The 23,528-nt window shown below is 41.0% G+C and overlaps 1 pseudogene; it reads right to left on the reverse strand.

The window, feature by feature from the left end:
* Nucleotides 1–2,591: 2,591 nt before the first annotated feature.
* Nucleotides 2,592–9,322, reverse strand: LOC147437400 (uncharacterized; annotated as a pseudogene).
* Nucleotides 9,323–23,528: the final 14,206 nt, after the last annotated feature.

Genomic DNA, 23,528 nt, shown 5'->3' on the forward strand with positions numbered 1-23,528 from the left:
GACGAGGGTGGGTGTGTGTGTGTGATACTATACAAAAAAAAATGCAAGTGGGTAGCATGCACAACTAGACAAAAAAAAGGGGGGCTTGGAGTGGGGTCACGAGAGAGAGGGAGAGAGTTAAGAAAAAGTTACAGAGGGAGGAGAGAGAATTAGTGAGAGAGAGAGAAAAAGGTAAAGGTGGAGAGGGACAGAATGGGAAGAGAGAGAGGGGAGAGAGAATGGGAAGAAACACAGAGTGGATGGGAGAATGAGAGTTAGTGAGAGAGTGAGAGAATGCTAAGAGGGAATTTTCCCTGGTTTTTAGGTCAAAATTTGAAGCTTTTGTGGATAATTACACTAAAACTTGTAAAAATTTCTCGGCTTTCTTCAAGGCAAGCTCAAAATCTAACCGGGATCTAGTTAAAATACATTGGATCTAGTTTTTTTTATAAAAAAAACACTGCGTGCTAGCAAGGGCAGAGAGAAAATGAGGAAGTGTGATGGAAAGAGAGAGAGTGAGTGGATGGCAGTGTGTGTGTGTGATGGATGGCAGTCACCCAGAGAGAAGAAGAAGAAAGTTTTAACGTCGCAAGAAATTATCCCCAGGGACCATAAAGATCTATCCGACTCGGATATTTATTATGCGCCGCAAGGCACGGTATCGAAGCCCGAAACCCGCTTCCTTTTATTTATTTATTATTATTATTATTAAATTTCCAAAAATGGCCGAAAATTAGCCGAAAACTCCAAAAATTGATAGAAAATCCCAAAATTTTCCAAAAAAATCCAAAAAAATCTAGGAATTTTAGAAAATCATCATCATTCACAATCGAGCATTTCGGATACGCAAATGCACACCGAAAATAGCAGATTTTACCAAAAATGCCAATTTCGACAAAATTATCCACCCGGCCCTTGGAAATAGCAAAACGCTTAAAAATTGACCACGGAGGGCACAAATGTGAACAAAATGATGCCATAATTACGCACACACAAAATAGCTCATAAAAGATCGCAAAATCAAATTTTTATGGAATTATCCAAAAATTAATGCAAAAATTGTCAAAAAATTACAAAAATTATCCAAAAAATACCCAAAAAATTTCTACAAATCCTCCACACATTGGGAAATGGTGCAGCCAAATAAAATTGCACAAATCACATCAATTCAATTGCCAAAAATTTTATCAATAAAATGAAGACTAAGCAATTAAACAGGCAAAATTACCGACCAAAATAGGTAAAAAATTGACGCAATTAGAGTGCGTAAATCCCTGTTTTGAGCACAAAACGTAACTTTTAATCATTACACACATCAATTATGCAATCAAAACATTGAATTAACCATGCAAATTAATACACTTTTTAGAAACACACACATACTAAAAAATTGGCAGTTTTTACCAATCTTTAGGTGCGCACACAAAAGGGTTAAATTTGTCAGATTTGCAATGTGACTTGACAAATCAATAGCTAGGCATGAGCACAACACACATCAATCATCACAATTCACAAATCATAACGCACACATTGATTTCTAGGTGCTCAAACATAGGCAAAATAGTGCACACATACGTAAAATTAGCATACACAATTACAATGCACACACACTTGATTTTAGTGGAGTCTTACCATACCCCGAGCGACATTTTCCGAGAAAACACAGATCCAAGCAAACAAATTAAGAAAGTGAATCATAATACATGAAAATGAACTAAACAAGTTATAGTATTACAAACACTATCCCATTTGTTAATAACTAAACCCTACATCACAATTACTTGCCAATAATTCTCTAAATTCTTTAAGGAGTTGCTTTCGTCTCATCAATGACTTAATGTTTATCCATAACACAAATTATGTTGTCAAATCATTAATACAAGAGAATTCCATAAAAAATGGACAAAGTTTTCTTTGTAAAATGAAAAAAAATTCAAACTAACCATGGTCCATTGGACACCTCATATTCACTTTCAAAATCATACAAGGAATGACATGTCCATTTGTCAATACTTAAACTCTAGATCATAAGCACTCGATAATAATTCTAGACTCTATGAAGAGCCACATCCGTCATTAATGAAAACATTGCGTTTATGACGCATTTCACAGATATGAAAGTCGTATCGCAATTGCTTCGCCATCCTTTGAGCTGCTGCCTCTACATAGATCGGCAATGCACTTCCACAAACAAGCAAAAGTGAATGTAGTCAATATGCATGCACTCAAAATTCAATCTATGGATCTCATTAATAACATTAAACGTAATTCTTTCGCAAGATACATAAATGCCAAAAAGTGAAACATAACATAAAGACCCAAAACACAGAGCAAACAAAATAGGGAAGTGAATCATAATACAAGAAAAATAACTCAATAAGCTACATTTTCACAAACACTATCTTATTTGTTAATAACTAAACCCTACATCACAAACACTTGCCAACAATTCTCTAGATTCTTGAAGGAGTCGCATTCATCTCATCAATTCACAATGTTATGTATTATCCATAATACAAATTATGTTGTCAAATCATTAATACAAGAGCCTTTCATAAAAAAAATTGGACAAAGCTTCCTTTATAAAATGAAGAAAATTTCAAACTAACCATGGTCCAATGGACACCTCACATGAGGATTTCAAAATATTCACTTTCAAAATCATAGAAGGAATGATATGTCCATTTGTCAATACTTAAACTCTACATCATAAGCACTCGCTAATAATTCTTAGACTCTATGAAGAGTCGCATTCGTCATCAATGAAAAAATTGCGTTTATGACGCGTTTCACAGATACGAAAGTCGTATCTCAATTCCTTCGCCATTATTTGAGCCGCTGCCTCTGCATAAATCCGCAATGCACTTCCACAAACAAACAAAAGTATATGTAGTTATTATGCATGTAATCAAAATTTAATCTATGGATCTAATAACATTAGACGTAATTCTTACACAAGATACATAAATGCCAAAAAGTAAACTTACACAATATAAAGATCAAAAACACAAAAGTAATGTCAATGTCATAGTAGGAGCGAAGTCTCACTAGTCATCATAAGGGTCGACACGCGATGGAATGTCACCCTCATCCTCAACATCTAGAGAGATAGATGCCTCCTCTCGGCTTCGCTTTTTAGGGCAAAGCAAGGGAACCACATAGTCTCTAATAAGAGACTCATCGGTGTCAAGCGCAGCACATGCTCGTTCAGATGATAAGCATGCAGCCAAAATGGGAGCTATACCACACCCAAGCTCCAAACAAATACCTCCACGTCGATAAAGCAGCTTAACAAAAGCCTGGCTCCGCTGCATCTCACCCCGCCAGGGCATCCCTGATCCTGATCTAGCTAAGGAAGGCTCCGGAAAATGGTGTGTCATGAACGAATCTGAAGGCTGGAGACCCAAGCGAGAGAGCATAGTGGTGCTCTCAGCCACAAAGCATGCCGGCTGCATCCCAATCCTGTGTACCATAAGAAGCATAGAGCACTGGCACTGCAAATCAAATTACAAAACCACAACATTGAAGAAAGAGCCTCAACAAAACTATACAATACTGAAGTGAAAACAATACCTGAATTCGACTAGATAAACTCTCAACATATCCATATGAACTATGATGGAGCACTATAATGCGACGATGTACCACCATCTGTGAAGCACGACAGAACCTCTCCACCCATCCAATAACGTCTCCTATTCATAGGTTCTTGTAAGAAAAAACTATCGATATTATGAAATAATATTAATACAAGTAATCAAACACACCACAAATACCTGTAGTAGAAGCCATAATGAGCAGCCATCCAGAATGTGCAAGTGTAGAAAAAGTCAAATGGATACCAGATCGTACATGCTCCTCAGTGCAAATATCCCAACGAGATGGAGAAGAAGAACCAATATGCAATCCACCAAAAGGAAGATGCAAGAAGACAAAATCTGCGGCCCACGAAACAGATTTTTCCCCACGAGTGTATGGCACACCACTTGAGTGAACTCGAGACATATGTTGATGCACAAGATTCCACGATGCATTGCGAGTACCCTCTCTATAGTTGCAGCGATAGAAATGTAATCACCAACAATAGCAATATATCGTGTATCAACAGTAATCATTGGGTAACACAAAGGAGACTCCAAAACATAGACAAATTTTATGCTCCTCCTAACAACAATCAAGCCCGAGGAGTCTGCGACAACATATTTATGACATGTGAACTTTTTCACAAAGTATTAATAAAAGTCGACAATAGAAATTTCGACACTTACCATGCTCTAGAACATCCTTCACAATAGTGGTATCAACCACAGTGTCCATCCTCTCACTAGACAAGTGGACACCTTAAAAGACATATACAACAGTTTTTGAATCTACAAGAATCAACAGCATGAAAACATAAAAGTTAAAGAATGACATAAGCATACCTGGTTGTCTCGCCTCTGAAGTAGCAGGTGGTGGTTGTCTCGCCTCTGCTGCTGCATCCCTAAGCATGGTTTCTTGAAGCTCTTTCTCTCTCTCAAGGATGTGACCCTGCACCTTTTCTAACCACCATGGACATGTATCTCTCTCCCATGTTGTCAAAGTGGGCATGCTAGGGGGGTACATATATGTGTCCTTTGACGCAGTTTGTGCCCACTGTCTCACCACAAATGGGAGAGTTGGCAAGATCCCCTTTGAAACCAAAAGTGATAAAAACCTAACAAGAAACAAAAACATTGAACACATGACTCGATAGTGACATACAAAGCAAGATCAAAAATGTTACAAACCTGTAAGCCAATCGTTGAGCTGCCATTCGAAAAGTATCAACTTTCTTGAGTGCTTGTTTCTCTACATCTTTGCTTTTGTCCTCCAAAGAAACCTCCAAAGGATAGAGAAAAGGCCTAGCTTCAAACTTAATTTCATCAAAGTAGAACCCCAATGTGCATTCATGTGGCAATGGTGCCCCTCCTGGCACATTTGAATTGTCCAAAACAAGTTGTGTTGCTCTCTCATAGACAGGAGCAAGGTAGCCCTCTCTACGCAGCCAACTACAAATTTTAAAGAAGCAAAGTTGTGTTATTTAAACAAATATTATCTCTTAGACAAAGCAAGCCAAACATTAAATAACTAGTAAATCACACTCACTGTCGAAACAAATTATCTCCCTTATTCAAACCAAAAGCAGTCCTTGTGATCCTATCAGACTCGAGTAATGAAACCCATTGGATTTTATTCTGCATAGGGGCATCATGGAGTGCAATCAAGTTTAGCTTCTCTAAAGTTGCCCAGCTAGCATGTCCCCATTTGAGTGACATAATCTTTGCCAACCAGTCTGTCCCAAGATTGGGATCCAAATATTCAAGAGCTACAACACAATACAAAGAGCATGAAGTTTTACTTCACATCCATAACAACAATCAACACAATGACTATTGCTTGATTATTTGGTGAAGTGTACCTTTCCAATGCATTCTTGATATTTATGTATTATCTCACGATGAATGCTCTTCTCCTCCTTCTTCACATCCTCTACAGGCATTCCTTGCTTGAGTTGAGTCAATCTGGACTCTTTCTCTTTAGTTATTTGAATCTAAAAAAGAAATCAATTTGTCTGAGAGTTATTCAAATGAATTAAAAATAATTTGCAAGCAAAAAAAAAACAAAACTCACATCATAAACTAGCATGCCAAGGTAGCGTTGTGTGAGTGGATACCAAGGTTCTGCACCTTTAGCATACTTTCTTCGCACAAATGCAATTAGTTTCTGGTCTTTGTCGGGGAGAGTTTTTAGGTAGCTTTAATGTTCAGCTGCACATATGTGGTTGGTGTTCACAATCTCATCCCGTATGTGAGTGGCCACCAAAGCATGCATGTTCATACTGCAAAAACCCATATTGATTTGTTTCCATAATAAAGTATTCAAAAACAAGATATATGCTTTAGTAGATACTCACACATTCATTCGTTGCAAGCTACTTAACAATGCAATCTCAGGAACCTTGGTGGAATCTATGATAGTACAAAGGACCCTACAATGTCTCTCCTTTGAGGTGGAAAACTTCTCTTTGATAGCTTCAGTCCATGCAAGCGTGCGATGGTTGCCCTCCCAAACATAAAACATGCGGTCTGACAGATCTGCAAACCTTGGTTGGCTTTTGAGCTCCAACTCATACTCCTCATTGATTTCTATCCAAAGAGGATCCCACTTTTCCTTGATGTCATCTTCAAAAGAAGAAACCAAAATTAGTTAATTCAAAAAGAATTTTTAAAATAGAAATTCACTTAACAAATTTAAGAAGCTTCAACTTATCTGTAGCAATGGTTTGCTCTCTCTTAAATGTCCAAAGTGAAACAATGAAAGCTCCCTTTTCTTGCATATATCCTTCCCTTGCAAAAGCCGTTTTTAATCCACCTAAATCATCTCTTAAACCTCTGACTCTAGCATATGGAATCAACCTACACAATGGTATAGGAGGATAGTCGAAGCAACTGAACATACGTGTGGTCTGAAGCACATCGGCACCTCTACGCATAAAAATATTTTGCTCCTTGTCAATCTCTGCAGCTGCAGTTACCTCATCTCGCAGTTCCCAAGGGATAATTTGAAGTTCGTTTTCTTCAGGAGCCAATGTGTCATCAATTTCGTGCATAGACCCTTAGTCAACATCCACAGAGTGAATCTCTTCCTCTTCAATGCCATGACACTCTGACATTTCTGTTACTGACACTGATGACACCTGTTCACTACTTTCAAGTGGTTGTGTAGACTTTTCATTACGTAGACTTTTCTTTAATCTTCCACGAGATGGACTACAAATAAAATACACAATCCACATCTGAAAAAATTTGTACATTGTCTCTAAACATGAACTTTAACATGCATGTCTATAAGCAATGAAAACTTGCCTCTAAACATGAGCGTTAACAATGAAAACATTGCCTTTAAACATGAATGCTAACATGCATGTCTATAAGCAATGTTTCAAACAGAATTTAATCTTTACATAGTCCATTGGAGGAGACAAAAAATAAAGATTGAAAATAAAAATAAATACTATCTCCAACAAAACATTGCTTGTAAAGATGCACGCTGGTGCAACCAAAGTTGGTCTGCGCGAGGAAGAGCTCTATGCCGAGCTATGGGTACTAGCAGGCGCATGGCAAAGGGCTAAAGCAAGAATGAAGGCCCTGGGCAGGAGAGTGGCAGCCGAAATGTATGCTTAAAGTGTTTTTTTAGGCCAGGGGCCTTCGAAGTGGGCTGATTGGGACTGTAGGTCAAAGTGTTCAAGATGCGTGGAATGTGCCCTGAAATGTGGTGTTCAAGATGCTCTAGAAGCTCGTCCAGACGGCTCGTCAAACAGAGCCCCGGTGTGCAAGATATTGCGGTTTAAAGTTGGAGTGTGTAGTAGATCCCCGACGGACAGGGCAACTGGGGACAGGTGGCCCGGACTGATGTAAGTGCATACACGTGTAAAGCTCAAGTTGTCGATCATGTCGGTTTTTTTGGTTCGCCATTCGGAGCTCAGACGGGCAAGTTATGGTCCGTGAAATATTTGCCAGGGGTCGGGTATGTGCTCATCGGTGGGTGTGCGGACATGAGTTTTTATAGCTCGCTAGAGTTTTGGAAAGTTTCATGCAATGTGAGGAGTCAACCAAAATTTTCGGCTCGCCGATCGAAGCTAGGGGCATTGGGGTGCGTCCACTTCAAGGGGATGGACATTCGTGACAGAGGGGGGCGGACTTGATTTGTTTCCAAGGGGGCGACTTGTGGTAGAAAGATGGAAAATATTCCGAATGCGGAAAAACTCTCCAGGTGTGGAGCTGGCAGAGGGTAACTTCACGAGAGGAGTGCTGGGCGAACCCGAACACATGTAGCACCGATGGCACGTGAACTAAAGATTGGAGCTCTCTTTGTTTTGCAAATGAAAAAAGAAAAGGGTGGCCTGGAGTCCTTTTTCTGATAAGTGAAATGAAGGCTAGAAAGGCAAAGGGAAAGAAAAAGGTAAAGGGAGAGTCCCAAGCAATGGCGCCTGGCGCCATTGCTTAAAAAAGAATTTTTTTTTCTTCTTTGGTTGGAAAAAAAAAAAAAGAGGGAGCAAGGCAGCGGTTTCGACAGTGGGGGGATTTTTCTTGGGTTTTTTGGATCTTGGGGTTGCACTTGCTCGTTTGGAGCCACGGGAAGCTCACGAGGAGCACAGGCCATGGAGTTCTTGGAGCCACATGAAGCTCACGAGGAGCACAGGCCATGGAGTCCTTGGAGCCGGGCTTGAGCGAGGCTCACCCTTTCGTGTGTTTTGGTCCACACCGGTTGCAGCGATGAGCATTGTACAGTTTTTTTGGTGTTCCTATGAAAGAGAAAGCCCCCATTGCAGTGGATTTTTTTTGCGTCGTCTCGCCCCCCTTTCCCCCCTTCTCTTCTGCTCTTGTGTGTGTGCGTGCGGGCGTGTCGACAAGTGTGTGCCGCCCTGACGGAGTGTTGCAGAGAGAGAGAGTGTGTGTGTGGTGTTTTGAATGAGTGGGAGCGCGCAAAGGCTATTGCAGATGGGTGCGGGTTGTGTGAGTTCAGGTGTGTCTGTGTGAGCGCATGTGCGCGCAGAGTTTGGTGAATCTAGCGAGTCGAAGGTGCTCGCAAAGTGGATTGCGGTGTAGTGTGTGCCCTGGGCTATAGTTGGCAAACCGTGTTGGCGCGCTGGGCGTGCTCCCCCTTCCCCCTCTCCAACGCTAACATGTAACATATATGACTAGAACTTTTTTATTGCATAAAAATAAATTCTAGAAATACAACAATATATTTTGCTACTCTAATGAAACATTGGTTTTAAACATGCACGTTGACATGCAGGTCTTAAAGTTGCCCTTCAATAAAATACACAATCAATCTTTGAAAATATTTGGACAGCACCTCCTTTGAATGTGGAACAAAATTTCAAAAAATATAATAATCCAATGGACACCTCACATGAGGGTTTCTTAATATTGAATATAATGAACAAAAATAATCTCTTTTGAAACATTAATCACTTTTCTCTAAACATGCATGTTAACATGCATGTTTTTAGACACTAATTGACTTGAAAGCTTGGATGATTTGAAAGCTTTTTTTCATATGTAAACATCGTCTCTAGGCATTCACATTAACATGCAGGCCTTTAGACACTAAATAAAATTTAGCAAGCTACAAACATTCTCGTCAACGGGTAGTTCTAGAAGCAATTTGCTTTTGTAAAAATATATACATTATTTTTGATACAATTTGCTTTTAGGCATGCACATCGATGGGCACCTCTACATGTATAATAATGACATAAAAAAAAAGATGAGAAAATGTACCTAACAGGAGGGCGTCCTTTACGTCCCGCCATTGCTCCTCTCCGATTTTTTGGTGATGTTGGCATGGAGATGTAAGCTTTGCGTCGATACTCGGATGACAGATTCTCTAACGCTCAGACTTCGCAGGTGCTTTCTCACCTGCATGTGCAACTCAGACTCATAACCATATTTTGAAAGCCTCAAGAGACCGCACGCTCACATGTGCACTGAAATAAACCATTTTCCAAAACCTTGAAACCATGATAGAGAAATCTTCACACATTATGGTGCTCATGGTGCTCATGGGATAGAGGAACGACCTGAAACCCTTGCAAAAACTAGACTCTAGAGCTTGTGCATGAAAACTCAACTTGTTTAACCATGCAAAGTCCTTTACACATGGCGTAGCGTGTGCTATTGTGGTATGGGCATCAAAATAGTATGATATGGTAATAGAGTCAATTATATATATACATATACATCCATATGTATATACATATACATGTGTGTGTGTATAAAATTGACCTGAAAGAAATTCTAAGGTCTCTGACCCCGATCAAAAAGAGCACCATTGTACCTTGAAATGATCATAATAGAAAAAGTTACTATTTTTAGCAGTTTTTTGAATTCTGTCAGTGCCATGATGATTAGAATGTTTTAAAGCTCCTAAATGTGAATTAAAATAATTATTGCAAAAAATTTCCAAAAATAGTAAGTTTTTGGTCACCCGACCCATCCAGTTTTAACCGTCTCGAAAAACTGCACCCGTACTCCAAATTTGAAAAAAAAGCATTTTCGGACCCCGGGGGCTGCTAAATATGGCACGTACTCGGGCCAGTACGCCTTAGTTAGAGCTTGCTATAGCAATTTTCGGCATCAAATTCCGACTCGTATGACCCGTTTTAGCCTAAAATCAATTTTTCCCAAACTTGGCCGGGGAGGCACCGAGGGCCCGAGGCTGTGTGGGAACAGATTCCAGCCCACTCCAGCTCAGCTTTAGCAGCTAGGGGGCGCCTTCTCTCTGTGTGGGAGTCCTGGGAGAGTTTCCAAGCCAGTAACTAAGTGTCAGAGCCAGTTAACCAAGCCAACTGGACACTTGGTGGGTAGGGGAACTAGACTTGCCAATGCAGAGACTCAGTGCTCCCCCAGATGCAAATAGCAAGGCTGGTCGATTTTCAGCCTGCAGGAGCCTATTTAAAGGCCTGCACACACACACACACACACACCCAGTACACACACACACACCTACACACACCTTGGGGAGGTGCTACCGGTACACACACAGTTTTTGAAGGAAAAGCAAGGAGGGAGGTGCTGCTGAAATTCTCATCTTGAGGATTCATTGGATCAGAAAAATCAGAGGATTCTCAGCCCCTAATCACGGTAATCATGGTTTAATTACTGCTCTTCTTAATTCTCATCTTTATTCTCCAAATTCCTTAGCTACTATGCTTAATCCTAGCTATAATTCCCTATAGCTGCTCTCTAAATCTCCATAGCTATACTCCATTACATAATCATCATTCAATTAGCTCAATTATGCAGCCATTCATCATCCTTAACCAAGGATTAATGCATGATTAGGAAAGATTATCTCTCTAGGCAGCATAGTTAATAAATTGTCAGCCAGTAATAGTGTAGATTTGATGAAATTCATTCTTTTACCACTCAATAGTGTTGTAATTAAGTTAGACTCAATCTTCTTCCACATTAAAATGTGATTAAGGCTGAAAATTAATACGTCATTAGGCCATTAAGAAGAGAATTTTATGTCACACATGCCTGCGGCAATTCTGCATTTTCATATTGCTCTAGGAAAATGGATGAGCTTGCTTACTTCATCTCTTTCGTGAATCAATTAGTAAAATTCTGAATTTCTTAATCATCTAAGCCAAGTAATTAACCTTAGAGCCATTTCCCATAGGGTAAGTAAGGAATTACCCATAAAATTGCTAGGTCTCGAAGGAAAAATCTAATCTCTTGCCTAAGGAGGATTCTTTAATACTTCTAATGTGCCATTTGGTTGTTATGATGCTCTCGGACTTTAGCTCTTTTCTTCAAGTTTATCATTTAAAGTAGTGAGTAAAATGGCCCCGGTTAAGAGAACTCGCTTCGGTGGTGCCTACGACCACGAGGTGGGAACGAGCAATACAAATGGAAAAGGAAAAGCTCCCATGGTCGAACAAGCACCAGCTATCTCACGAGCCAATGACGAAGAAATGGAAGAGGTAGATCACATTTTTATTCAAGTTGTTTAATTTAACATTGCATACGTTTAGCTAGGAATGAACATATCCCCAAACATGTTGGAGAAATCCGACGGAAACCTCGGCAATTGAATTCATTTGTATATTGAAATCTAAAGTAGGAAAGAAATGATTGACGGATATACTGTTTGCAATAGGAAAGAATGTCTGCTAGGGAAAATTTAGCTCGGCATGTTCATTCTATTTCCAATGTTGAATTAGTCATGAACCCCCTCCTGATCACAGGGGGCAGAGTTCCTGGTTAAGGGCTCTTGAATCCACGACTGCTGGTTAAGCGGTGGGAACCCACGTTTGCTGGTTAAGTGGTGGGAATTTCCATGTCGTGCTTTCTATGCGGTGGACATACCTAGTTGTATGGGCAGATAGGCGACAACGGGAGGAGTAAACTCTCGTTGGAGGGGGGATGTACCTCCAGAATAAGTTTGAGTAGAATTTTTATGAGAATACTGTCTTGGTGTTGTTTGCAATACTGGTTGAAGGGCTGTCTTAACGAACAATGTGCTTCGGAATTAAAACAAGGAATGTTTATGTTGAACAACCTTTGTGGTAGTAATTAGGTCACACAAGGAAGTGTGAGTGTGGGGGTGGAAAGTGGGGGCTTGGCTTAGGTTGCCAATGCCAACGAGATGGGTGGTCCCGATTGGTCGGGAACTCTCTGTCCCCATAGTGCCTACTTCGATATTAGTAATACTCATTGCCTCTAGAGCGGTGAAATCTCGAGAGTACGTGCCTCTAAAACATGGGGAAAAAGGGACTCGGGGTTTCTCTCCTCTTGGAAGGTGAGTCTTAGGATCGCTAGATAGCTTAAGTATGCTTCCCCTGCGAGGTGGAGCTAGATCTCATTGCTAGTAGGCTCGAGCTCGATTCACTTTGTGATGAGAGATCGTCCGCTAGCTATCCCCCGAACCACTTTGTTTGCTTCCACAATAGATCTAGTGGCCACTAGGTTCACCATCAGATCCGCTGTTTGATATGGCGGGGTGGGGACCTCACACCTAGTATCAGAGCTATAGGTTTACCAACTGGAAAATGATGTTGTTTGAAATTTTAAAAACTAAGGGATTGTAGGATAGCTCGTACTCAAAGCTTGAGCATGATGTTTCCCAGAATAATGACATTGGATTTGTCTAGTGGATTGTCTTCTAAGTGATGTTAAAGAGTTTTACTCGTTGAGCTTGTCGGGATTCAGTGGGTTCCACATGATGTTTTTTGAGAAGTCGTTGGTGCGACTAGTGCTGCGGGCAGGTAGCCTCTTGATGCACCTAAAGTTATAAGTATGGATCAAAGCTCTCGAGTAAAGTTTTAAACATTATTATCGGACAATTTTTGGATGTATTCAATGGAATTTAAACTAATGGTGGAATAGTTAAATCCTTTGTGATAGATGTACAGATTAAGTAAGCTGGTTAATCCCAAAATTTAAATTTCTTCTTGAATATGAAAAAGCCTAGGTTCATTTGAGAAGAGTGCTATAGTAATGAGTTTTACACCATTGGATAGGCACCGCCTGCTGCTCTCTACTCGGCAGCGCAAGAGAAGAAGCTCCTCCTTAAACAAGCTCAGCCTCCAACCTTTAAAGGCGAAGGGGTTAATGTGGAGAGAGATGCGGAAGTATGGATGGAAGCAATGGACGATTATTTCGAAGCTGAGGGAACCCAACCCGTGAACCAAACCATGCTTGCGATGTTCCGCTTGTCTGGCGATGCCAAGATGTGGTGGAAACAACATTGCAGGGACTTGGATATCAAGGAATCTTCCCAGTCATGGAAAGACATCAAGGCTGCTGTGATGGAGCGATATTTACCACCTGCGTATAAAACCTTGAAGATGAATGAATTCTTTTTACTTCGGCATCTGACTTCATCTGTCGAAGAGTATTATGCAAAGTTTGTCACTCTTCGGAGATATGCTCCTAAGATGACCTTGGAACAATAGGTGGCGAGGTTCTGCCAAGGGCTAATCGATCCTTTGAATACTCGGTTAGAAGCTCTCAGGCCGACAACACTACAGGACGCCTTGCTAAGGGCCAAACCGTTAGCTAAAGAGATTCAGAGGGCTACCCAAGATAGTCAATACTATTTGTCAAAAAGGGCCAGGACAGACAACTGGAGTAACAGACCAATCAACCCTGCATACGACCATCGTTCGGTAGTAGCTACTACGGCAGCTACCGAGTTTCCCAATATAAGATGCTTTGAGTGCCAGGAGTATGGACATTACAAAAGCCGATGTCCAAAAAGGATTTCCCAAACATCCGGTATTAATAATGTACCTCTAAACGTCAACAGGCGAGGTCAACCAAACGGAAGAGGAGGCCGAGGAAGAGGAAACATAGGACAAGGAAGCGGAGCTTTCGCTAATACCGTAGTGAGACAACCAACTGTGGGTGACGAAGCTGACGAGAGAGCATCTCTGTATGCTGCAACTGCTAGTGAGCAATAATTCAAGCACCAGGATCTCATCAAAGTTTAGCAGAATAAGACGCATAAAGCTAAAAATAATTCTATTATCAAAGGATGACTTTACTTTCGACAAGGGATATATGTACCTAATTAGTTAGCATAGAGTTTACCCAGACGTATTCTTGAGTTGAGGACATCTCAAATTTTTCACATTGGGGAGGTTGTAAGGTCTCTGACCCCGATCAAAAAGAGCACCATTGTACCTTGAAATGATCATAATAAAAAAAGTTACTATTTTTAGCATTTTTTTGAATTCTGTCAGTGCCATGATGTTTAGAATGTTTTAAAGCTCCTAAATGTGAATTAAAATAATTATTGCAAAAAATTTCCAAAAATAGTAAGTTTTTGGTCACCCGACCCATCCAGTTTTGACCGTCTCGAAAAACTGCACCCGTACTCCAAATTTGAAAAAAAAAAGCATTTTCGGACTCCGGGGGCTGCTAAATATGGTAGGTACTCGGGCCAGTACGCCTTAGGTAGAGCTTGCTATAGCAATTTTCGGCATCGAATTCCGACTCGTATGACCCGTTTTAGCTTAAAATCAATTTTTCCCAAACTTGGTCGGGGAGGCACCGGGGGCCCGAGGCTGTGTGGGAACAGGTTCCAGCCCACTCCAGCTCAGCTTTAGCAGCTAGGGGGCGCCTTCTCTCTTTTTGGGAGTCCTGGGAGAGTTTCCAAGCCAGTAACTAAGTGTCAGAGCCAGTTAACCAAGCCAACTGGACACTTGGTGGGTAGGGGAACTAGACTTGCCAATGCAGAGACTCAGTGCTCCCCCAGATGCAAATAGCAAGGCTGGTCGATTTTCAGCCTGCAGGAGCCTATTTAAAGGCCTGCACACACACACACACACACACACACACACAGACATGCTCACACACACACACCTACATACACCTTGGGGAGGTGCTACGGGTACACACACAGTTTTTAAAGGAAAAGCAAGAAGGGAGGTGCTGTTGAAATTCTCATCTTGAGGATTCATTGGATCAAAAAAATCAGAGGATTCTCAGCCCCTAATCACGGTAATCATGGTTTAATTACTGCTCTTCTTAATTCTCATCTTTATTCTCCAAATTCCTTAGCTACTATGCTTAATTCTGGCTATAATTCCCTATAGCTGCTCTCTAAATCTCCATAGCTATACTCCATTACATAATCATCATTCAATTAGCTAAATTATGCAGCCATTCATCATCCTTAACCAAGGATTAATGCATGATTAGGAAAGATTCTCTCTCTAGGCAGCATAGTTAATAAATTGTCAGCCAGTAATAGTGTAGATTTGATGAAATTCATTCTTTTACCACTCAATAGAGTTGTAATTAAATTAGACTCAATCTTCTCCCACATTCAAATGTGATTAAGGCTAAAAATTAATCCGTCATTAGGCCATTAAGAAGAGAATTTTATGTCACACATGCCTGCGGCAATTCTGCATCTTCATATTGCTCTAGGAAAATGGATGAGCTTGCTTACTTCATCTCTTTCGTGAATCAATTAGTAAAATTCTGAATTTCTTAATCATCTAAGCCAAGTAATTAACCTTAGAGCCATTTCCCATAGGGTAAGTAAGGAATTACCCATAAAATTGCTAGGTCTCGAAGGAAAAATCTAATCTCTTGCCTAAGGAGGATTCTTTAATAATTCTAATGTGCCATTTGGTTGTTATGATGCTCTCGGACTTTAGCTCTTTTCTTCAAGTTTATCATTTAAAGTAGTGAGTAAAATGGCCCCGGTTAAGAGAACTCGCTTCGGTGGTGCCCACGACCACGAGGTGGGAACGAGCAATACAAATGGAAAAGGAAAAGCTCCCATGGTCGAACAAGCACTGGCCATCTCACGAGCCAATGACGAAGAAATGGAAGAGGTAGATCACATTTTTATTCAAGTTGTTTAATTTAACATTGCATACGTTTAGCTAGGAATGAACATATCCCCAAACATGTTGGAGAAATCCGACGGAAACCTCGGCAATTGAATTCATTTGTATATTAAAGTCTAAAGTAGGAAAGAAATGATTGACGGATATACTGTTTGCAATAGGAAAGAATGTCTGCTAGGGAAAATTTAGCTCGGCATGTTCATTCTATTTCCAATGTTGAATTAGTCATGAACCCCCTCCTGATCACAGGGGGCAGAGTTCCTGGTTAAGGGCTCTTGAATCCACGACTGCTGGTTAAACGGTGTATACCCACGACTGCTGGTTAAGCGGTGGGAACCCACGTCTGCTGGTTAAACGGTGGGAATGTCCATGTCGTGCTTTCTATGCGGTGGACATACCTAGTTGTATGGGCAGCTAGGCGACAATGGGAGGAGTAAACTCTCGCTGAAGGGGGGATGTTGTACCTCCAGAACATTGGAATTTTAATGAATAAGTTTGAGTAGAATTTTTATTAGAATACTGTCTTGGTGTTGTTTGCAATACTGGTTGAAGGGCTGTCTTAACGAACAATGTGCTTCGGAATTAAAACAAGGAATGTTTATGTTGAACAACCTTTGTGGTAGTAATTAGGTCACACAAGGAAGTGTGAGTGTGGGGGTGGAAAGTGGGGGCTTGGCTCAGGTTGCCAATGCCAACGAGATGGGTGGTCCCGATTGGTCGGGAACTCTCTGTCCCCATAGTGCCTACTTCGTATTAGTAATACTCATTGCCCCTAGAGCGGTGAAATCTCGAGAGTACGTGCCTCTGAAACATGGGGAAAAAGGAACTCGGGGTTTCTCTCCTCTTGGAAGGTGAGTCTTAGGATCGCTAGATAGCTTAAGTACGCTTCCCCTGCGAGGTGGAGCTAGATCTCATTGCTAGTAGGCTCGAGCTCGATTCACTTTGTGATGAGAGATCGTCCGCTAGCTATCCCCCGAACCACTTTGTTTGCTTCCACAATAGATCTAGTGGCCACCCGGTTCACCATCAGATCCGCTGTTTGATATGGCGGGGTGGGGACCTCACAGAAATAAAGGACTATTGAACGTTCTAAGATCAACTTGGTATCCAATCCTCTAAGAATCCTGGAATTGTGTCCAGCACCACACAAATTTGCATATCAGGGATTGAAGTGAATTGTAAAAACGACCTGAGAAGCAACATTTAGTGGCCCTTAATTGCAGTAAGCACAGCACAATGCAATTAAGGGCAGCCCTTAAGCAGGAGAGCACAGAATAACTTTGGACCTTATTGCATCCCTTCATTGCAATAAGCACATCACATTGCAATACCAGAGACTCGTGAAGATTGAAAAAATGATAGCATCATTTGAGATAGACAATCGCATTCGTCATAAGTACAAGGAGATCACATAATAAATTCGGGCTCTCAGCTTCAAGACAAACGTGTGGGCATCCCACAACAAAAAAAGTGTTTCCTTTGCCAGAAACTTGAAGATTGTGGGAGAATACTCAATTGTGAGATAGAAACCAAAGACTTTGTTACTCTCTACACTTTCTGTTTACTATTGAATCTAAGTTTACTATTTCTGTTGCAATACACATCAGTACGAACTGCATTGTCTATTTACTATTGAATCTAAGTTGCAATACAAAACTGTACTTACTCATCAGTACGAACTACACGCCTTGCGTCCTCACTCATTCATGACGAATATGAGCTCACAATGATAGAGTTGGGACTGCACGCCTTGCTCGAATCTTGCTCTCCACTAGAGAGTGAGTGAGCAACTCCTCTCCATGCTTCCGATTTGAGAATTGCCGCTTTGAGAACTGTCGAGAACTGGCGCTACCGAGAAGCGAATTGCGAACTGCCGAGAATTGCCCTGATTACTCGAGACTTGCCCTGATTTAAGAACTGCCGAGACCTGCCGCGAACTGCGCCGATTTGAGACCGCTGATGAACTGCTGCCACGAACTACCGATTTGAGACCTGCCCTGATTTCCCGAGACTTACCGCGAACTGCTGATTTGAGACTGCTCCCAAAGAGTGCACGTTAACGTGCGCTCACTGCTCAGCTACGAGCATCTTCGATCAAACACATGGTAGGAAATGACCTCAAAAGACTTTGGTTTTTGAGCCCAAAGACCTGCTCCCAAAGACCTTTGGTTTTTTGAGCCCAAAGACCTGTGCCCCACGTTAACGTGCGCACAGCTTAGCTTTTGTTTTTTGAGAACTGCTCCGATCGAGACCTGCACCACTTTGCGCCCAAAGACCTGCTCTCAAAGACTGCACGTTAACATGCATGTTTAGAGCTGTGACACCTGCTTCCAAAGTGCATGCCTCTGCTGCAGATTTGAGAGATGCTTCTAGAACTGCATGTTAATGTGCGCTCACATCAAGCTCTCATAGGAAATCCAGAGATCTTGTTAGAATAATTTTGAGTGGAGTAGTGATTTTGAGTTGGTGGAGTAGTTATTTGTCTTGAACGACGTTTGTTGGTGCATTCATTATTTTAATTTTTAATAATTTTCAATCATTAAATGTTCACGCTGTTGATATTTAAAAAATTTATATTAAATCTAATTGTTTTTTTTTTTGAAAATATGTTGAAAAGAAAATCGTCACTAATGTGTCTTGAATTGCGGGCAGGATATGGAATAATTATTTGCAACGTGCGATTCTGCATTTATAGCAGCAGGATATGGAATAATCATTTGCATGAGAATCATGAAACGAAAATCATGAAACGTTTTTGTTGCAAAAAAAATTAAAGTTTATATTAAATCATTTTTATTTATTTTTGTAAACATTAAAAAACATATTTAGATTTGTTAAAAAGGGAATCGTCATATTTGAAAGCTGTTGTGTCATTCTAGTGGATTGCAGCTACAATGGGTTGTCAGATTACTATCTATGGTCCAGTTCGTGGTCAGAAACTTTTGTTACTTCTTGAAAACAGATACCATGAATTACCTTTGCGGTCTGTGAGAGAAAGTTTTGGCTTGTTTACCAGTTCGTTTACTCTGCACCCATTAACATTGAATGGTGAACATGTAAAAATGGAATCCTCGAGGTCAGGTTCTGGTGAAGAGGTCTTTTTACTGGATCATGAAGTGTGCCAGTTTTTTAAAGTTCGAATAACAAACACTTATGAACATCAAGGCTCCCCGGGAAGTGAAGCTTCTCCAATAGTTCTGGATATTGGTTCAAGTGATGTCACAAAGAATCAGACCAGTGTCATGGATATAATTCGATCAATGCCCATAAAAACAATCTTCATTCTGCTTTGAAGAAGACTAATGAAATTGTTCAATGTAAGGAGATTCCTGCTCAATACGATGGATATGTTGCATTTGAATTGCCACCAACAAGCAACGACAATACAATGGTTGGCATGGAGCAGCTTCATGATTGTCATTTGTGGACATAATATGTCACTTGTAGTAGTGATTGCTTTCCTGGTGCCATTCGCTTCAGTAGGTGTTCAGGTCATCTCCGTTGTGTCAATGATGCATGTCCTTTCTATTTGCGAGCAAGAGTTCATAATGAATCACAATGGCGTGGTCGTCTCTCTAAAGTTATTTCCATTGGAATATTGACACCTGAGCTGGGGACAGTGGTTTGTGTCCATTGCAATCAAATGCCTTTTTGTGTTGCAGCATGTCCTGCTGTTATTTATTACTATTTGCCAAAAGATAAGCAAAGAGTTACTCGATGTGCTATTCATATGGGAGAGCATAAGCACCCTTGTGTTCAGGGAAATAATAGGTCTGCTGAGAAAATGATAGATTCGCTTCTGCAAACTAAAGCAAACCAAGATCCTTTCACAACTGCCAAGCAATTAGAGTGTGTTGCTACCCAAGATGTGATAATAGATAAGCTAGTGATGGAAACTGCTGGAAAAAATGACACTATTGAAGATGGAGAGTTTTCAGAATTTCTTGATACCATTACTCCTCTATCTAACAAGCGAAGAATAGAGAGGAGCTTAGAGATTGCCAAGAGGTCAAAGCATTTCAATGGAAAAGGTTTGGAAGCTGTCCTAGACCTCAAGAGCAGGTGTAGTGTACTTTTTCCTAGACAGCTTGGAGGTTCAGAGCAGCCACATGTGTTCAAAATGTCGATCATAGGTCCAGGGAGTGGAGTTGACTTGGGGAATAAGATGCGTCCAGAAGGAACTTTAGAGAAAATGTGGGTTCACTTTGATCATGTGCACCGTGTTCAAGGGTGGCCAACAATGTCTGCTCATGTCTACGACCCATTTGTGTGTGAATTAATGACAATTGCCACGTGTGAATTCACTGTTGAAAATAAATTTGCTCAAATAGAGTTTTGGAAAATGTTAAATAAAGTGGTGCAAGATCAAGGGTATGAAAAGCCAGAATTCAGAGGGTTTATGGCAGATGAAGCAAATGCAAATTGGATTGTTGTTCAGACTGTTTACTTTGGTGGGGGAAAACAAAAATACCTTCCAAAGAACGATCATGTGGCTTTCATTGGGAGCAGTCCATGATTCGACATGCAGTGAAATGTATCCGTCTATCTTCACAAGAGGATCACAAAATCTTGTGCCGAAAATGGCGAAGTGCACCATCTGAGAATCAAGCAGACATTTGTAAAGAAGATCTACGCCAATTTTGGAAGGCAGGGCATGTTTTCGATGGAGAGATGGCTTGTTTAGAGACTTGGATGGCTTGGTGGGATGTAAGAGTACAACATTGGGGAGGGAGATTTGTAACACAGGATGTGTCTCGAATTTTTGTGTCCACAACAAACTTGTCTGAGGTTAAGCATGCAAGCATGCGTGCATCTATTGGTTACAAAGAGAAAATTAGCTTGTATGAGGCAGTTGGTGCAGACATGGCAATGGCAGTGCTACAAAGCGTCAAATACAATGCTTATCTAAAAGGTGTTAGGTATGCTACTGGTCCTGGGATCGATGATCTCGCAAAGCGATTTTTGGGCCGATCATCAACAACGTCAGCTTCCAAATCCCTCATTGACTTGACACACTCTTCAATGTCTGAGATGGGTTTTCAAAGCCCGGAAATGAATAGAGCTCCCTTGCGAGAGAAGAGTGTTAAGAAGAAGCGACCAACATTTGTTGATGCAGATGAGCTGCTTGATGAAGACAGTCATTTACCAGAATTTGTGACAGTTACAGAGACTAGCTGTGGAGTTGGCAAATATTGGCACGAGGTTAATGTTCCAAAGACACTTTGGGCTATAAGAAGAATTGAGCGTGGTCAAAAGATGACTTGCTTTGGGATGGTTGATAATCAGAGTGTTAGATGTGCACGATACATCAATGAAGGGAATGACGATGTCACACGTGGAACTGCTGCTCTATGCTTTTGGGGACACAGAAAGTATCCTGCCTCTGGTTCAAATCCAGGTGGTTTAGTGGAAGGTTTTGTGTGGTTTTGCAACTCCAATAACATGCATACATGGTGGATACATGAAATGATTGTAGGGGCTCCAGGGCCAGCACCAGGTGTTTGGCCTGTAGCGCAGGGAACACAATTGTTTCCAGTTGAGGTGGAGCACTTGCAAGAAAATGGATTTGTCCTTCAATCGACAACAAAAGCTACCAATTTAGGTAGTGGTTTGTGATCTAGAAATAGTGTTCCCAGTGCCTTCCATCCTAGGTATAGGGATGGGAAGATTGTTAAGTGGAGATCAAAGCTGACAAAAGATTTTCATACAAGGATTGCTTTGGGGAGCACACTTGAAGCAAAATTGGTGAAAGAAGTGATTATTGTGTGCAATGAAACACATGTTTTCTATGTCAGTATAGAGGGTTCCAAGGCAAAGGGGATAACATAAGTAAGTTAGCAAAAATTAGTCAAATTAGGAAGGGGTTAGTGAGAAATTAGAGTGTGTAAACAATGGGCAAGATATGGTCACACATTAGGGAATCATGAACACAATGCTTCATGCACACACATTCAAAATCCACAAAAAACATAAACACACAAGTGAAATTAGTGAGGGAACGCATTCATTTATGCCACAATTACACTAGTGTAGGCCATCGTGTCCGGCAACGGCGCCAAATTTTGGGAGTCCCATTGTTGCATTAGCTCCAATGACCAACAAAATTGTCAATATGGAGGGATGAGCTACCCGGCTAGGGCATGGAAACACTCACACGGTTAGTGAGCTAATCGTGGAAACACAAATGGTTAACTCTATGAGGTGAGCTTCTCGGCCTATGGAGGAGCTAAGCCGCAATGAAGTGCTATCTCCATATCCACTTCTTTTCACCTCTAATCAACCTAATCACACACACTACAATTGCAAGACGCACACAACACTAATCCTATCATGCAACACACTAATCGCAAGCACACACACATAGATCTATCGAGCACCACACTCCAATCAAACCTACATGCACACACAAGCAAAAGAGGGAAATCATACAAGATTAGAGAGGATTAACCACTAATTAGTGTAGATCTAGCTAATCTAAGCATCATAGGCAATCATAAGAAGCATGAGAGAGGCATAGTGAGAGAGAATGAATCATTGATTAGTGTTAATCAAGTCTCATGAGCAAGGAGAAGCTCAAGGACTCCATAGCCACACACCTCAAGAGCTCTCACTAAAGAGTGCTCTCAGCAAATGAGCTTGAGAACCCTAATTTCTTTTACACACTGCCTTATATACCTAAGTTAAAAATATGCATTGTCCGGGTGCCCAAGGCCTTTAGGGCTCACCACTTACTGAATCTGCAACCCACGCATAGTAAGTGACCTATTCTTTACAACTTGGAACTCCCATTGAGCCCGTAACACATTAAAAATATTACAATGGCTTGAAATAAATCGGGAATTTACAATACATGACCATTTTGGGAAAACGTGAAAAATGTGTAATTCCAATCTTTACTGCTTCTTCGTATTCATCCTCGATGTGCATCCGTACGTCTTCGGTCTTTAGCAGCTTCTAGTAACTGACGTTGACTCAGTTAACATCCCTTGTACAGACTGTTCTTGATGCCTTGCGAGATTCTTACCAGATTTTTGCTAGTACTTGGAGACTTATGAACCAAGGAAATCCTGAAGCTGTCAAGTTTGATGCATTACGCAAGAGTCACTTTCCAAAAAAAAGAGGACTAGATAGTGTGTGCTGGATTAGGGCTGTAGTAAAACACACACAACTTGGAGAAGACAAAGGAAGCTCAAGGAACACAAGAGAGAGTGTATTACTTAGTGTGCAATGGAAAGATACATTAGTCCTAGAGTGATGGGCGTATATACAATGCACGGGTGAAAAAACCTCCTAGTGAGGGGAAAAATTCCCCAGCGGTCCTAAGTGTGTTCACAAACATTACTACCACATGTATATATTAACAAAACCCCCCTGGAGTGATGCGGTGAACGAGAGCCCGCACATAGAGTAAAGGGAAGTGCCATGCCCTGAGGACATGATCAATCCACAAAGGGGAGTAAGCATAAGCTTTACAGAAAGCTTTGAACTTCTCACGAGAGAATGCCTTTGTGAAAAGATCTACAAGGTTGTCCTATGTTGGCACACAAGCCAAGTTGATCTCTCCAGCTGAGAGAATCTCTCTAACATAGTGATAATGCACCTCAATGTGCTTTGTGCAATCATGAAAAATTGGGTTCCTCAAAACTGC

Source organism: Adiantum capillus-veneris, chromosome 17 (assembly GCF_014529385.1).
Source record: "Adiantum capillus-veneris isolate H3 chromosome 17, ASM1452938v2, whole genome shotgun sequence".
Taxonomy (NCBI): domain Eukaryota; kingdom Viridiplantae; phylum Streptophyta; class Polypodiopsida; order Polypodiales; family Pteridaceae; genus Adiantum; species Adiantum capillus-veneris.